Source organism: Sus scrofa, chromosome 9 (assembly GCF_000003025.6).
Source record: "Sus scrofa isolate TJ Tabasco breed Duroc chromosome 9, Sscrofa11.1, whole genome shotgun sequence".
NCBI classification, from domain to species: domain Eukaryota; kingdom Metazoa; phylum Chordata; class Mammalia; order Artiodactyla; family Suidae; genus Sus; species Sus scrofa.
Window position 1 is genome coordinate 53,167,318 of NC_010451.4, and position 15,553 is coordinate 53,182,870.

General features: G+C 43.0%; 1 protein-coding gene across 5 annotated transcripts in view; it reads right to left on the reverse strand.

Moving 5' to 3' along the window:
* Positions 1-11,564, reverse strand: part of CDON (cell adhesion associated, oncogene regulated) — a 99,339-nt gene extending 87,775 nt beyond the window's left edge. The window contains exons 1-2 of one of the 5 annotated variants that reach the window (XM_021063105.1): positions 11,126-11,213; positions 3,070-3,596 (exon numbers count right to left, since the gene is read on the reverse strand). The gene's annotated coding sequence lies outside the window, so the exon portion shown is untranslated. The other 4 variants (XM_021063103.1, XM_021063106.1, XM_021063104.1 and 1 more) reach the window with 4 other exon arrangements.

Sequence of the window (15,553 nt, forward strand, 5' to 3'; positions counted from 1 at the left end):
CCCATCAGTACTATTAACCTCCCTTTGAAGGTTACAACCTTTGATGTTACAAAGCTTGCTAACTTCATTTTGGAAGAACATCCAAGATTTAACAGAACAAACAAACAAAAAAATGATCTTGTTGGAAAAAGTGATCACAGTTGAGAAGAACCCACAAGGTACATTATGGGCACAACACATGGCAAGACTAGTGTGATTCTACTCAGGAGTTTTAACAGTCTATTAAGAGCCATAAAAATATCTTCTCAGGATTTAGCAGTCCCAAAATCTACTGGAACCACTGCTCAAGTGCATTGAAACCAACTTGAAATCCTGGTGTATGCGTTGTCATCAAATCATGGGCAACATCTAAATGCTAGTTTCACAGTAAGAATGAACAGGGTAACAGGCAGGAGGAAATACTAGATCAAAAGATGTTACTTTATTGGTATTTACAAAAAGGAACAAATAGCACCCTTCTTACAGAACTGTACAATCCCATTCATAACTACATTCAGACACTCACCCTCATAGGACCATTTTAATAGCCAATCATCAAACTGTCTAAATATACTGCAAGCTTTGCAACACCATACCAAATGATGAAGTCTAACTCCCCTTCATAGATGATTCCTCATTCCCACTCTCATACCCACTCTCATACGAATTTTAAACTACTAAAAAATGGTGAGTGATAAAGCTAAGTCTGTTCCAGCTGAAACTATGTTCACTCCCTCTCATTTGCCTGTTATTCACTGTGTTATTTTGTTGTACACATGTCCTGAGGCCAAAACTCTGAAAATAAGCCAAAACAAATGGGCAAGAAAAATCTTATCCCTAGCATATAATGCTATTTTTCTTTTTATTAGAATAAGAGGCTGCCAAATTCTGATGTCACTACAATAATTTCATGGCCTGATAAAAGTAGTATTTTATCCATCAGACATTTGTCCCCTTGCCAATTTCACCTCCAACCAGGTAATGGGAACAATTACTCACTGAACAGATATCAAATTATAGTAAAAAAGAAAATAGTAATTATGTTATTCAGGTATCTAAAAAGGCAATAACTGAAATTTCCCTTGGAGTTTCCGTCGTGGCGCAGTGGTTAACGACTCTGACTAGGAACCATGAGGTTGCGGGTTTGGTCCCTGCCCTTGCTCAGTGGGTTAACGATCTGGCGTTGCCGTGAGCTGTGGTGTAGGTTGCAGACGCGGCTCGGATCCCGTGTTGCTGTGGCTCTGGCATAGGCTGGCGGCTACAGCTCTGATTCGACCCATAGCCTGGGAACCTCCATATGCCGCGGGAGCGGCCCAAAGAAATAGCAAAAAGACCACAAAAAAAAAAAATTTCCCTGGCAAGACACAGAAGGCAGAATGTATATTTCAGTACCTAGATATCCAAGAAAACTCCTGTAATACTGGGTATTTAAAAAACAGACAAAACATGACATTAGCTCTCTGGGCACAAAATAACGTTGTACAAAACAAACACATACATTTTAAATATGCAAAATGTTTGGCAAGCATTCCAGTCATAATGTGACCATGGATGTCCTAGGATCTTCAACATTTAACAATTTTTTTCTTTATCTAAAGCTTTTTTTAATCTTCACTACTTGAAGCCCTTGACATGCAGAACCACTGGTTTCACTGGATTTTTGTTTGTTTGTTTGGCTTTTTAGGGCCGCACCTGCGGCATACAGAGGTTCCCAGGTTAGGGGTCAGTCAAAGCAGAGCTACAGCTGCTGGCCACAGCCACAGCCACATCAGATCTGAGCCACATTTGCAACCTATACCACAGGCTATATGTATACATAGGCTATATGTATATACACACAAATACAAGGAAGAAGAAAATCAGTACCCTTCCCCACTTTATAAAACAGACAAAATATTATTTTGGTGATTCAGGATTCTATACCCCCTTGAATAATTCGAAATAGCGATTATTAACATAATTAACATATATTTAAAGATATAAGATGTGTACATGGTTAGATTAAATAACTATGGACTCCAGAAAATATCCTGAATACAGCTTTGTTGCTTGGATAAGTCACTGAGGCCAGGCTTTTTCCCCTCATATGAGTTATTGCTCGCTCCTGAAACGCAAGTGTAGAAAAATTTGGATGAAGGAGAGAAGGTAGAGACAGAGGTACATTTATTGACTTTTACTGTACATATAATTTGCTGTGGGAGTAAGTAACTCAGCCAGTGGAGGAGCTTTAAGTAAATTCAGATGTGTACCTACCTAAAAAGGCAGCAGCCACTAGTAGTAAAGAGTTATCTTTTCTGATAGTGACATTCTTAGAACATTGGAAAAGTCCCTCCCTGTTTTCTCTTTAAGTATAAAAGAATATTTGACATCTACTTGTTAGTGATAAATGAAGACTTACAACCTAAAGTGAAAAGGCTCAACAAGAAGAGGTAGTCCTCAACTTTAAACAAGGGCAGGTTTGAGCAAACATACATATCCAATGGTTGTTTGGAACTTTTTAACACATTTTCTCCTTCTAAAATTGTGTACAGCAGTACCCCTTCTCCACAGGGGATGCATTCCAAAACCCTCAGTGGATATCTGAAGCTGTGGATGATACCAAACCCTATTTTTTTTTTCTTTTTAGGGCCACATGCACAGCATATGGAAGTTCCTACACCAGGGGTCAAACAGGTGCTGCGTCTGCTGGCCTACCCACAGCCACAGCAACACTGGATCCTTAGCCCACTAAACGAGGCCAGGGATCGAACCCACATCCTCATGGATCCTAGTCAGGATCACTAACCACTGAGCCATGGAGGGAACTCCCCAAATCCTATTTATACTATGTCTTTTCCTATACATACATATCTAAGATTAATGTATAACTTAAGCAGTAAGAGATTAACAATAACCAATAATAAATTTTAACAATATGGTAGAATAAAAGTTTTATGAATATGGTCTCTCTCTCTCAAAATATCTTACTGTATTGTAATCACCCTTCTTGTGATGGTGATGATGATGATGTGAGATGACAAAATGCCCACAGATAAGATGAAGTGAGGTGGATGACTTAGACATGGTGACAAAGTGCTAGTCGCTACTAACCTTCTGATAATCAGAAGGATGGTTATCTGCTTGGGGGGGTCCTGGATCACCAAGCTATGACAAAGTTGATGGCTGAATGCCAGGAGCACAACACTGTGGAGGCTTTGGGGATCTCAGGAAGGATGGCACCAGATTTCCTCACACTCTTCAGAACAGCGCACCACTTAAATCTTATGAATCGTTTATCTCTGGAAACCTCCAGGACTGCGGCTGACCACAGGTTAATGAAACTACAGCCAAGTGAAACCTGGGATGGGGGTAGGGGGATGGTCGTATGTGGCAGTGAAGTAGCATAGCTCCCCATAAGAGCCTGTTTCATGGAGTCACGCTGTAAAGGCCTTTGGAAGGCATGTGGTCTCCCACCCAAGGAAGAGAGTCTTCCCACACCATCTCTTGCAAACATCACTGCAACAGGTCAGTAACATGGAGCTCATGCCCCTTCAAAAGAGCATTTTCTATCATGAGGCAGTTCTACTCATCAACGGTTCTTCCTTCTTCTGGAACAAAATCTGCATCTTTTGAGTGCCCTATGGGACAAAAGATGAATCATGTATCATTATTTCAACTCTCCCCACCCCCACTGAAATCTTGCCACTGATGTTCTTTTTTTTTTTTTTTTTTTTTTTTTCGGCTTTTTTTGGCTTTTTTTGCTATTTCTTGGGCCGCTGCCGCAGCATATGGAGGTTCCCAGGCTAGGGGTCTAATCGGAGCTGTAGCCGCCGGCCTACACCAGAGCCACAGCAACGCAGGATCTGAGCCGAGTCTGCAACCCACACCACAGCTCACGGCAACGCCGGATCGTTAACCCACTGAGCGGAGCTCCCGTCGTGGCGCAGTGGTTAACGAATCCGACTAGGAACCATGAGGTTGCGGGTTTGGTCCCTGCCCTTGCTCAGTGGGTTAACGATCCAGCGTTGCCGTGAGCTGTGGTGTAGGTTGCAGACGCAGCTCGGATCCCGCGTTGCTGTGGCTCTGGCGTAGGCTGGTGGCTACAGCTCCGATTCAACCCCTAGCCTGGGAACCTCCATATGCCGTGGGAGCGGCCCAAGAAATAGCAACAACAACAACAAAAGACAAAAAGACAAAAAAAAAAAAAAAAAAAAAAAAAAAACCCACTGAGCAAGGGCAGGGACCAAACCCGCAACCTCATGGTTCCTAGTCGGATTCATTAACCACTGCGCCACGACGGGAACTCCCTGATGTTCTGATTTAAGAGAAAAGGGGACAACTTGCCCCTGTGAAGTTCAGATGAACACATCCTTGCCCACAGCTGTATGTGAATAGCCTTGTGTCAAGGATCTATGAATATGAAGAATAAGATTACAAAGCTGCGGAATTCCCATGGTGGTACAGCAGTAATGAACCTGACTAGTATCCATGAGGATGCAGGTTCCATCCCTGGCCTTGTTCAATGGTTTAAGGATCTGGCATTGCTGTGAGATATGGTATAGATTGCAGATGCAGTTCAATCTGGCATTGCTATGGCTGCATTGTAGGCCAACAGCTGTAGCTCCAATTTGCCCCCTAGCTTGGAAACTTCCACATGCCTTAGGTAAGGCCCTAAAAAGACAAAAAAAAAAAAAAAATTACACATGCTGAAATAGACAATGTTTCTGGAGAGAGAAGTGGCTTGTGTTCAAGTAGAACATCCAGAAAATCCTTCATCAACATTTCCACGAACAGAAATACGAGCTATTAACCTCAATCATGGCCCCCTCCAAAACTTAAAAAAAAACCAAACTTCTGATTCAACATCATCTTGTATCCTTGTTTCACTGGTGCAATAAATTTTACTTAGCATATTAAGGAATCCTAACAATACAAACAGAAATTCCAAACATATAGGCATAGCTTGACAGCAACTGTTAGGAAGGTTAGTATCCAAAATTCTTCTTACTGATATAACTGGGAGGTCCTGGTCTTCAAAACTTTCCTGTAATATAACAACATCCTTGCTCCATTTTTTTCCATTATTGGTGAATTTTTTTCCCAAGAATATACTGCGTTGTTATGTTTTCTTCTAAGAGAATATTATACTAATGCTGAGATAATGGTTACTTCAATACAATTCTAAGCATTGATTATGGCATTAAATCCTAAGCATGAAGGATATAAGTGTAAATGGTCCTTCTTTATTTTGAGGCTCCCTCCCCTTCTCAACACATATGAAAAAAAAAAAAAAAAACAAAAACAAAAACAAGGGCAGTTATCAAAGAATTTGGTTTCTAGAAATGTGACTGAAGGTAATAATATTACCTTCAACCCAGCTTAATATATAAGAATAAGTTCATGGTTACTTTTCTAAGACAGTGCCTGGGATCTAATTTTTTAATAATTCAGGAAGAAGTGTTGTTATTTTCTTGTTTTCCCAATGACCACATTACCCAAAGCACCAATAAAATGAACTACTACGAACTTCAAAACGAGCAAAAGACACTAAAACACTTTTTTAAAAAAAGTGAATTACTACCACACACACAGCAACAAAGACAGATCTCAGACATAACGAGCAGTGCAGGAAACCAGATCTAAGAGTGCTTAGCGTATGAGTCCATTTTCACAAAGTTGGGGAATAGGCAACATTCATGTATGGTGAGACTAGTCAGAATAGCTGTTATTTGCTGGGGGCAGTGGGCTAGTCTGGGAAGGGACACCAAGAGACCTTCCTCAACAAGGGAAACGTTCTACATCTTGATCTGGGTGATGGTTACCATACATACGTGCATATATAAAACTTCAGGGTGGAGGGGATGTTCTGTTCACTGAGTATACATACATTAACTGTACACGTGTACATTTTTATCTCAATGGGGAAAAAAATGCAACAACACATTGTTTCCACGTGCCTTTTAAGTTCCAATCACAAAATGAAGAAAACTGTAGCATACTGAAACTAAGGCCATTACATGTGGCCACACTTACTAACTTCGGAGAATTCCTTATTATTTATTCTTCAAAAGAAATGACTTTTGGATCAAAATAACAGACTGACATGTATAGGAGGAGTTACTTAAAAGCAGCAGCTAACATTCACAGAGGTTTTACTCTATGTCAAGGGCTTTACTTTCATTATCTCATATAATCCTTGCAACAGTGATAACCAATACCATTGTTATTATCCCCATTTTAGGGAAGAGGAAACCAAGGCTTAGGTTAAGAGCACTGCCTCAGGTCACATAAATAAAAAGAGATGAGCTAGTCTACAACAAGAATAGCTGAAAAGCAGCCTTATGTTAGCTTTTTAACTTTCCGTTTGTGTTAGGGCAATATAAAAATACTGCAGCAAAATGTAAGCAGAATACACCTAAGTTCAATAACATAACCTGTGCATCCCCCACTCCCACCCCCAAGTAAGATGTAAGGAACTTCACAGTTTCTTAATTCTACAGTTGAAAGTACATAACTGGTCCTCAAGAACTGAAGTCTTTTTTTTTTTTTGTCTTTTTGGGGCCACATCTATAGTATATCGAAGTTCCCAGGCCAGGGGTTGAATCAGAGCTGCAGCTGTTAGCCTACACCACAGGCACAGCAACTCCAGATCCAGGTTGCATCTGTGACCTATACTGCAGCTTTCAGCAACACCGGATCCTTTAACCCACTGAGCGAGGCCAGGGATTGAACCCACATCCTCATGGATACCAGTTGGATTCTAAACCTGCTGAGCCACAACGGGAACTCCCAAGAACTGAAGTCTTAACTCACTTTCCAACCATATGGCAGGAGAACAAAATATGCTTTGGAACAGTTTTTTAATTATCTCTGGCCATCAAAATACATCACACAGCAAAGTACCTGAACAACTGTAAACCGAGACAGGCCCCAGGCTAACTTTAGTGTTTACTCCCATTCATTCTAGAATCCTTTCAATTTGGCCATACCTGTGGAAGGCAACCCCAGAATGAAGGAGCGGGGAGAATTAAACAATTCTCTAAAATGCTTCTTTATTTTCTCAACACTTAGTATGGGGAGGAGAATTTGGTAGAGAACTACATGGTAATAGGATAGAGTGAGCTGTGACACACAACATGATTTTAATCAGTAACAAAATATATTAAATTAACCATCAAATATGCTACCGCACTCTATGCTAGTTGAAAACTACAAACACTGGAATTCACATTCATTTTTAACTGTTTTTGGAAGATGAAAATCAATTAACTATACCATCCAAGAATCAGAACTGTTCTTCCTTGAAAAGTTCACATGAAACAAACAGGACTCATATTCTGAAAAATGTTTTTATCCAGAAAGTATTTGGGGTCATGGGAGGAGGGGCAGGAGAGGAAGACACACTGACGTTTTCACAAATTTTGCTCCAAAGATTTTACAGAATATTTTTGGTAGATATACTTTCATTTACTTGTGGCTGCTGGCAAGTCTGAAAAGTGATACCTTAAAAAAATACTAACAATAACAAAGTATTCTTCAAAAGACAACAGAAAAAAAAGACACACCCTAAGTGAATTTAAATTCTGTAATAATAGTGTCATGAAAACACAATAAAGGTCATACAAAAACAAAAGTGCGAACTCAAAAATGCCTATTCAAACAAGCATTTCATCTCCACAAAACACAGAAAAAAAGTCTGACTTTGCTCTCTGTTGAAAACGTTATTAAAACAATAAAGCAGTCCTTCTAGGCAAGACCAAACTGCAACGCAATTTTACATATTTATCAAAAGATCATTCAAAGAGCACTTACCAAGTCTGCAACGTGTATATGCTTGAGTTTCGGAGGGAAAAAGCAGAAAAGTACTTTCTGTACTTACAGTGGCATTCACTTGGGAGTAAAGACGCATCACCACGGTCCTGCTGGTAAGAAAGTCCTGACCGGCAATCTGCCTTTGGGTTGGGCTTTTTTCTTATAAGATAAGCTGTTAAGTATGCCTTGATTTTAGATCTGCTAACATATGGAGTCTTCTAATGTAGCCTCTCTCCGCCCCCTGCCCGCCGCCACCCCCTTCATCCCCACTCTGCTCTACTCCCTCTCCACACACACACATACACACATACAAAAAAGGCACTGCAGGGCAGAAATTCCTCAGGTGCTCGCTAATGGAATTCCCAGGGTCTTGGAGCCGCTTCGGGGATCAAGAGAGCTCATCGCCCCTGCTGGGGTAAGGAGCAGCAAGTCTGTTCCATTTAATCAAATACAGAATGAATTTTCAGCTCTATTCACTAGCCTGTCTCCAGGGCTCTCAAAAGGCACCAGGCAGCTAGAATCGCACACATGTGGCCCTTTTAGGCAAGTATAATTAGTTTGATTTTAAAAAGCCACATTAATAATATCACCTCAAGACCATTATTCAGGGGACAGATGACAATGATACTGTATGTTTTAAGCCTGACAATGGGGGAAAGAGCACAAACAATAAGGGAAAACTTGAAGGATTAAAATTAAAAAAAAAAACCAACAAACGAGTTTTTCATTTAGTTGTAATCCAATATTTTTAAAGTGACATTAAGTATATTCCACATACCACCTCTAACTGTAACTGAAAAGAATCAAGTAGAGCCCTCCTCCCCACTCTCTTGAAAGTGAATTAGTACCATGCACGCAACACAAATCTATAAATGGACTGTTAACAAATCAATGAAATGTTAACATGATATAAAAATTTAATTTAAAACAATAAAGCATTCTCTAATTCAAGAAAATTTCTTGAAAAAAGTACCAATCAAAATCCACTGTACAACCAAGTCCTTCAAAGCAATCTATTTAGCAACCAGACTCCAAATTCTCTAACCTAATTAGTTTCTATCAAGTAGAAAGATCACAATATATCTAAAGAAAGACTATCTCTAGACAACTCCTCTTCTGCTGTGTTGCCTTAGCTACACTCCTACATAGGACAGATGCTAATAACAAGGCAATGGAGACTTAACGATGTGTTAAAAATAACAAATCTTCTACTTAATTATTTTTCATTTCCTACCTCCAGTCTGATTTCACTAAGATAAAGTTTAATTTCTGAAATCATTTCTCCGGGATTTTACCTAGAAGCAGTACCAATTTTTAGTCTAAATGCCTACAGAATAAACACTTCTAGAAAAGAATAATTATACATCCACTTCTAAGTGGACAAAACCATAAATGAAATCATCTAGAAAGTCATGAAAGTGTAAGGGCAAAAGTGGAAAAATAAGAAGGAAGCACAAGAACCAATCAAGAAGTTTTACCTGACCTCTTTAGAGCACAGTCCTATGACAGAAGGTCTTACTCCAGCATAAAGCCTTTATCTTTATATAAACCTTGCAGATGGGGGGAGGTAGGGGGGCGGGGAAGAGAGGGGTCCTATCTTAAAGTGAACTTAATTCCTTCCCTGCAAAGTCAAACCACCTGCAAGGAAGGCAAGGAATAAGATTGATTTAGAAGCCAACCTACACGAGCTAGATCAGTATGCTCCAAGTCCTAAGGGTTCTTTGTACTTCCCGGCTTGAGAGTCAGAGCTGTTTAAGTACTTTCCACAGAAGAGGAGGTTGATGAGAAACATGGCAATCAATCAAAGCATCCCAAGTGAGTTACTACACAAACAATAGCATAGTACCTATAGTAACTGATTTCCCTGGTTGACTAAACTATTCAAACAAAGACAGATTTCCCAAATACTACATCCGAGTTTTTGCATGAAAGTTAAACAATACACACTTGTGTGTGTGTGTTTTTTTAATAGAAATATAAATGTTTCTGCTCTACACACTGCCAAACACACACCCAGGGCACGTCTTTACAAAATGAAACAGGTTTTCCCCATTCTTCTCATATAACTTAAAGTATGAGGCAGTTTATTTCCACATGTGCAAAACAGAAACTACAGTATCTGGTGCCTCTCTGGGTTCCTAAGAATGCTTTCTAGTTAAGCACTAATTTAAATTTTCCAGAAATTTTCTGGAGTTTTCTTTCATCTCTTCCTAAAAGTTGAACTACCCCCACATTTTCAGCTAAAATAGATTACCCCTAAAAATAAGCTATAAAATGTAATAGAACGTTTAGAATTATTCTGAGGATAAACCTATTTCATTCTTCAGCCCCCTCCCCATCCTCTCCCAGCAGACATAGTATGCCAAAAGTCAGCTGAGGTGTCTGAGGGCTGTAGCATCAGTGAGGCATGGAATCAGAACTGGCCTCTTTGACTGGCCATTGGTCTGAGACTAAATCTCATGTTACCTTTTAGTCCAATCTTCTGCTTTCTCAAGGTGTCTGAATTAGGACCCAGAGGTTCTGTTAATGAGCTTCCCTAAATTCTAGATCTCAACTGGATAACAGCCTGCCCTTAAGGCACCTGCCACCCTCTGGAGTCCGGACTGGGAAAGGCAGGCATTCTATAGAAGGCTCCTTTGGAGAGCCTTCCACCTGACTTGGTGAGGTTAGGGAGAACAATGAAGGGAAGGGCGAGAGAGCCTCTCTATCCCCCTCAGTGATTTATTACAGAAATCCCTAGATGTGGAGAGAATGCAACAAAGGTCTGGAAGCTGCGGAGTGAAATAAATGGCGAGCTGCAGTGTATTTAGCAAATGATAATGCAATCCACAGAAAGCTTTACAGAGGAGAAGGAAAAATACGCTCCCTGGGGCTGGGAAGTCACTGAGTCTATGAAGGCAGAGAAAGATACATTGTGCAGGAAATTTCTCTTGATTCTCCCTAACCATAAATCACTGTGTCTGGAGGGCGCTCTGCGGGATGGAGGTTGAGAGAGGCGAGGGACCCCGCTCCCTTGGGAAAACATGCTGGCGCCCCAAGCTCCCCGCTGTGCTGCATCTCACCTGCCCCAGCGGATCATTGTCAAAGAGATTTAACAGTGTCACTGACACCTCACCCCGCCTCCTCCCACGAGGAGGCTCAGAGTCCCCGAGGACTGGGGACGCCTGAGCTCCCCGCTGCGCATCCGTCAGCTGCCCTCCCCAGACCCCGCAGGCAGCCTGGACCCCCACGACCTCCGGGGCATGCTGGCCCGTCCACTCTCTGACCTCCACCTCCCAAGCCTCGTGGCTCCCAAGCCCGGTGTCCCCAGGCCACCCCTCCCACCGACCCTTAGGTGGGACCCCCACCCCCGCACCTCTGAGCGGGGCTGGTTAAGCCCCCAGACCTCCTGCGCGGCAGCCGGCTCCGAGAGCCACCCCCAGGTCATCCCCCGCGCGCTGGCGGCGGCTACGGCGGCGGCTGCTGTCCGAACGGGCCCCTCCATGCACCAGGCAGGGCACCGGGAGGGCGCGGCGCCTCGCACGCCGGAGCGGGGACGCGAGGGCAGGCGGCGCGGAATCCCGGTCTCCTCACACGGAGCCGCGGGAGCCGGGCACCCGGGATTCAGGGGAGGGAAGCTGAGGAGAAGAGGGGGGAGGGCGGAGTCACTGGGGCGCGCCCCCGCGGCCGCGCTCCTCCCCCGCCCAGGCGCGCGGGCGCGTAACCCGGCGGGCGCTGGGCCAGCGAGGAGCACGCGAGGAGCGAGAGGAGGGAACCCGGCCGCGGAGGCCGCAGCTCCCCGACGGCCCGCGCCCGGCCGGAGGGTGCGCGCGCAGCCTGCCAGATCAGCGGCGGGGGGATGGGCCGTACCAACGTGACGGGGGGGCGCTCTGTGCAGGCCCTCCTCCCAGTCCCACTCCTGCTTGCTCTACAAGAGACCCCCCCCCCCAGGAAAGGAGAGGATAGTTTCTGCTTTATTTAGGAAAATGAAGATGAGCTGCCTTGGCATTTTCCAGAGTTTTCCATATGGCTGCACTCACTTTCCCCTCACCTTTGCTTCCCCGAGAGAGGCGTCATTTCGGGCCGGTCCACTACTGGTCTACACGCTCCCGGGTTTCCCCGCTTAGGCCCCGCCCCTCACCCATCCACCTAAGTTGTCTGAGGAGCCAGCTAGTCCATCCCTTCTGTTGGTGCCTACCTGGTATCTCTTTTATAGTTCCAACTTCCCGCCCCTTTTGGTTCCTTCGCGTTTTTACCACTTTCTGTGTTTAGATTCTTAGACAGCTTCGTCTGATTCCCCACCACACTCGCCCGGCATTCACATACGTGCAGGCAGGTAACAAAACTTCTCAGAGACTAGCAGAAGCTCAGTGTCGCCTGGTCCAACCAGCACGGCCTTTGGCCCCAGAGTCTTACCACTTCGTCCTTTGGACGTGCCCCAAGTGATCTGATCCCACTGAACTTCAGTTGTTCAAAAAGAAAAAAGGGGAAAATAATTTCTGTTTAAAAGGTTGTTGCGAAGCATAAATGTGATACTTGGTAGAAAGCACCTGCCACTGCGTGGACATTCAAGGACTGTGACTTCTATATAATAATAATATGTATTATTACATATATGTGTATTGGGTTTTTTTTTTACCATCGTCATTATTACTTACTATTTAACTACAAAAACAGCCCTAATGATACTCACAGTTCAAAAACACTCAGTACTGAACATCAAAGAAGCATGACAGTCTTCCTTACCTTTTTTCTTGAATTTCACAAGCAAATTTTTGAAAGTATAGTGGTGTTCAGACAGTTTATTGTTTTGCTTTAGCTATATCCAGGGTCTTTAGGAAAGCATAAGGTCCTAAGAAGGACAGTACAGGAGGATAAAAAAAAGAGTTCTATTTCTTTGTTTTCTATTGTTCCATTTTTTACTTATTTAAACTGAGTCTGGATGTTATTAACTTAAGCTGTATTAAATGATTTTTCAATTAGCAAATAAGATGTATAAACATTGAAGATTTATCTAAATTGAGATTTTTGTGTGAATGGAATGGAAGTCTTACAGGTTTTTTGTGGCACTCTGCAAGAATCCTAGCTGCCCTATACGGCAGCTGTCCTATTCCAACCCTTCCAGGTTCTACTCTTGGGGCCCCCATTGATTGTGGGCACCCCCAAACCTCACAATGTCATTTGAAAATCACTATGCCTATTACTCATAATCAGACCTAAGAAATAATCATGATGTTTGTGAATACTGAGTAGTCCCTTCTGCCTTGTCTGTAAAGTAGAGAAATCATTTTGGGGCAAATAGTTTTTTGTTAATGAATCATCCGTCTGTTCACTTACAAGTGTAAACACTTTATAAGGACTATTGAACACCTATTCTATGCCACTGCCAGACAAAGAGGTACACAGAGAAATATGACACAGTCCTATGCTTCGAGGGGCTCACAATCTAATTGTGATACTGACGTATACATGGATAAGTACATTAAGACATCTTTGGTCCAAAGAACAGGCAGGTGTGGGAGTACAGGGGCAGTGTTGCCAACCCAGTCTAGAGTTTGGGGAGAGTGGGAGGGCAGTGTCCCAAAAAATGTCTCCCAAGGGAGTTCTCTTGTAGCACAGCAGGTTAAGGATCCAGCATTGTCACTGTAATGGCTTGGGTCGCTGCTGTGGAGCAGGTTCAATCCTTGGCCCAGGAACTTCCACACGCTGTGGGTGTGGCCAAAAAAAAAAAAAAAAAAAAGGAAAGAAAAGAAAAAGAAAGAAAGGCTTCCCAAAAGAAGTGACCCATGAACTAAGCCTTAAAGGACAGTAGAGGTTGGCCAGGGACAGGTGAAAGAATGGAAGGACAGTCTAGGCAAGAGGACATTATGAATAAAGGCGAGACACAGCAGGGCAGCTCAAAGGAACTGCAAATTCTTCTTTGTGGTAGAAGTGTGAGGGGTTAGGTAGAGATCAGTAAGGGAAGGCACCGTGAAAAGAAACTGAAGCCAGATCACAGTGGCCGTGCATGTCATGCCAAGAAGCTGGGATTCCATCCTGTAGGCAATGGGGAGTCAATACAGGGTTGTAAATGGGAATGTGATATAGCCAGATTTATGTTTAGAAAAATGACCCAGCAGCAGTGATAAGGACAGATTTAAAGAGGCAAAGCCTGAGATCAAAACATCTAGAAGCTTCTGAAGCAGTTCAGGCAGTCCAGTTGGATTAAGACAATGAACTAGGACAGCCATACAAAGGTAAGAAAAGAGGAGAAAAGCCAGAGACAAGAGGGAATCTTGGTTAGACTTGGAATCTGATTGCATGTGGAAGGTAAAGAAGAGAATGGGCCTTCTAGCTTGAGGGGATGGTGGCCATCCCCCTACCCACATGGTACCTGGGAAGAGACTGATCCTCTGCACGACAGATAGATTTTAGGGGAACAACGCTGTGTTTAATTTTGACGCTTTTGAATTTGAGGTGCCCTTGGAACTTCCAAGCACAGGTGTCCACTAGATGGAAAAGTCCATGCTGGAGGTAATTGGCTTTGAAAGTCATTAGCATAGAGTAGTTTCTATGGCATGAAAGTAGACATGAAGACTCAGGAAGAATATGGAATTCTAGAAAGTTGTGGCCAAGGAGAGATTTCTAAAACTCCAATATCTAAAGCCTTTAATTATCATGATGAATTTGGAGGGAAGGTTATTTATGAAACTCAAGATGTGGGGGTGTGGGGCTTGAAAAAAATGCATAGGGAAGGTGGAGAGGGTTTGGAATAGTCACTGGCCAAAATGAAAGTTGAAAATTAAAAGTAGAAAAGCAGTCACAGGATTGATGAGTGATCCTGAGGGCCTGGCTGGGGTTGGAGATGGTGAATTTGTAGTGACTGATTATCACTCCATGTTTGTCTGGCTTTGTCAAAATTAACCACTCAGGCCTGAGGGGAAAGCATACACTGAACCAAACTTAGAGTTATGCTGGAGAACATACAAGAAGGGGAGTAATATGTGGTATTAGTAAGAAAATAATTTAAGGAGTTCCTGTTGTGGCTCAGCAGAAATGAACCCGACTAGTATCCATGAGGACACAGGTTTGATCCCTGGTCTCACTCAATGGGTTAAGGATCCAGCGTTGCCATGAGTTGTGGTGTAGATTGCAGATGGGGCTCCAATCCCTCATGACTGTGGCTGTGGTGTAGGCCGGCGGTTATAAGCTCTGATTCGATCCCTAGCCTGGGAACTTCCATGTTGTGGATGTGGCCCTAAAAATAAATAAATAAAAATTTAAAAAAAAGAATCTATGGGATCAGGGGACATGGGGCCTTAAGAAAAGGCCAGGGGAGTTCCCGTCGTGGCGCAGTGGTTAACGAATCCGACTAGGAACCATGAGGTTACAGGTTCGATCCCTGGCCTTGCTCAGTGGGTTAAGGATCCAGTGTTGCAGTGAACTGTGGTGTAGGTCGCAGACATGGCTTGGATCCCAAGTTTCTGTGGCTGTGGCATAGGCTGGCAGCTACAGGTCCAATTAGACCCCTAGCCTGGGAACCTCCATATGCCGTAGGAGCGGTCCTAGAAAAGGCAAAAAGACAAAAAAAAAAAAAAAAAAAAAAGAAAAAGCCAGACATTGAAGGGACCCAGAGGATGTTAAGAGCAATATCATGAGACAAGTGCCCAAGGCCGCAATGACTAGGCAGGAATGTTGCTAAGTGACAGGGTTATACCCTCAATGAATTTTAAGCCACTAATGGGTGCTTTTATAATACAAAATAAAAGTTAAAGCTGGTTTTCCAAGAATAACAAGACAGACTGAGTTGAATCAAACAGATGTG